Raw genomic sequence first — 2,402 nt, forward strand, 5'->3', positions numbered from 1 at the left:
TGCCGCGGAGCGGCTGGGCCCGTGAGCCATGGCCGCTGAGCCTGCGCGTCCGGAGCCTGTGCTCCGCAACGGGAGAGGCCACAACAGTGTGAGGTCCGCGTACCACAAAAAAAAAAAAAAAAAGTACAGTTGCTGCCATAATATAATGCAATATATTGATAAAGTCACTGCCTGCATTTCTCTTATGTACTGGTGGTAACGCATGGATCTCCCTGACCCAAAAGTTTTGACTTAGACAAGGGAGTCCTAAAATGAAAAAATATTGTGTGGATTACATCAGAAATAAGGTCACAATAAAGAAAGTTAGTTTAAAAATAATAAATAAATAAATTTTAGAGTGGGCTAATTTGAAGGAAAATTCTAATTATGAAAAATGATTCCATGCTCTTACATGTAAATATACATATACCTATGTGCTTATCATAAGTTGAGGAGGTTTGATGGCAGGTCAGCTGGGGCTTCAACTGTGCCTGCCAGGGAGAGAAGAACAAGCCCAGGCTAGGTAGGACCAGATTCAAATGTACTATCTGGGCTACACTGCTGCTCCTTCTGGAGAGAAACTTGGTGTGATCTGGCTGGTGGTGTCTCTTTGGAAGGAATCTAAGTGGGCAGGTGTGGGCAGAGTAATGTAAGATTTTAGACAATGGGGATACTATTAGTCAGAAAAGTGGTAATATTTTGGGTCTAGGAAGGTCTACTGTGTTTGAAACAATACGCTTGGTGATAACTAAAATTATAGAGACCGAGAGTTGGAGAGATTGCTAAGTGCTCCCAGGGCAGGGTTCTCCTTCATAGAAGCTGAAGCATTCCCCAAGGACCTGGTATAAATCCAGTCATTCAGCCTGGATAAGCAGGTAGATGTTGAGGCCTCAGACTTCAGCTTAAAGAACACACAAATGTCCAGATTAGAAAAGCAAGTTACTTCAGTATCCATTCAATGGTGCTGATAGGGCTTCCAATATATTTGCATAGCTGGGAGGAAGGCAGGAGAGGCAGGTGTAAAATGACATCATTTCCTCCATTTAGTTTCACCAAATCAGAATTTTAGGGCTAATTAAGGATCATTTAGCATTTTTAAAAAACTGAAGCCCAGCGACATCAAGGTCACATATTAATTAATGGAAGAGCCAGAACTAGATCCTAGACGGCTGCTTCCCATCTTAATTAAGCTCCTTCCTGTATACCACACAGCAAAAGACATGGTGTTTTGCATAAGAACTTGCTTGAAAAATGTAGTACAAATTAGCTCTGTTGCAATAGGTTTAGAAATAGTTATTTGAACTCAAAGAACTCAGAATTTCCAGGATCCCTTTCTCAAATACCCAGAGTCAACCTGAACAAGGGATGTCCCTTTGATTGGCTTATTCAACAGCAGATTCACCAGTTTTGACACCAGAGAGGTTTTAAGTACAAAATGCCATTCTTAAGTCTTCTAACATTCCTGGGCTAAGGCCCAAAGGCTCTCAATTTTTACTTAAAACCTAAAACAAGTCTGAGGAAAGGAAGTACTAATTCTTCTATAAAAAACTTGATTGGATTTTGATTGGAGTTCTGATGTGGGGAAAAACAACAGAACGAAAAGAATGGTTTTCACACCATTTTTATTTCATAACAACATGTATCACCCTTTACTGTAAATACGTTTTGTCTATTTTTTTCTGCTGGTGTAAACTCTGAAAGAAAAAGGACTACATCAGTCTTGTTCATCACCATCTCCCCAAGGTTTAGCACAGTGTTCCAGCACATAGCAGATGCTCAAAAAAATCTCTGAAGAGTCAACGAATGAGTTTTTTCCCTTACTATCTCCTTGGCATATAGGAATGTACTGTGCTAATGGAATTAAAATATAGGCCTAAAGTAGAGTGTGGCATAATATGAGCTACTCAATCCGTATTGTTAAATAAGTGAATAAAGTGTTTATTTCCTGGTTATGACTATGATATGCAAAAGTCAGAATATTAGACTTCAAGGTGGAAGGACTTTTACAAGCCATCTAGTCCAACTACCCATTCAGTGTTTGCATACCTTCCACAAATATTTCTGGAGAGAATCATCTATCATATCCCACTGATCAGATTCAGCAAATCTAGGACAGAGCCCAGATTCTGCATTGATAACAAAGGTAGCAAGTACATGCCACTTGGTGCATGCCAAAGTTTGTGATCTATTTTGTAATATCACCACCAAGAGGTCACCCAGCCTAGGTCTGAACTTTTCCTTTAGCAGGGAACCACTGTCTGAGATTGCATCTAGACAGAAGTGGGTTTTTAAAAGTTCTTTCTGTTTTTTTTTTTTTTTTAGTGGTATGCGGGCCTCCCTCTGCTGCGGCCTCTCCCGTTGCGGAGCACAGGCTCCGGACGCGCGCAGGCTCAGCGGCCATGGCTCACGGGCCCAGCCGCTCC

General features: G+C 41.1%; 1 protein-coding gene across 7 annotated transcripts in view; it reads right to left on the bottom strand.

The window, feature by feature from the left end:
- The window catches only part of DEUP1 (deuterosome assembly protein 1), a 110,729-nt gene that overhangs the window by 75,732 nt on the left and 32,595 nt on the right, over nucleotides 1-2,402 (bottom strand). The gene's annotated exons all lie outside the window — the stretch shown is intronic.

Source organism: Physeter macrocephalus, chromosome 16, assembly GCF_002837175.3.
Source record: "Physeter macrocephalus isolate SW-GA chromosome 16, ASM283717v5, whole genome shotgun sequence".
NCBI classification, from domain to species: domain Eukaryota; kingdom Metazoa; phylum Chordata; class Mammalia; order Artiodactyla; family Physeteridae; genus Physeter; species Physeter macrocephalus.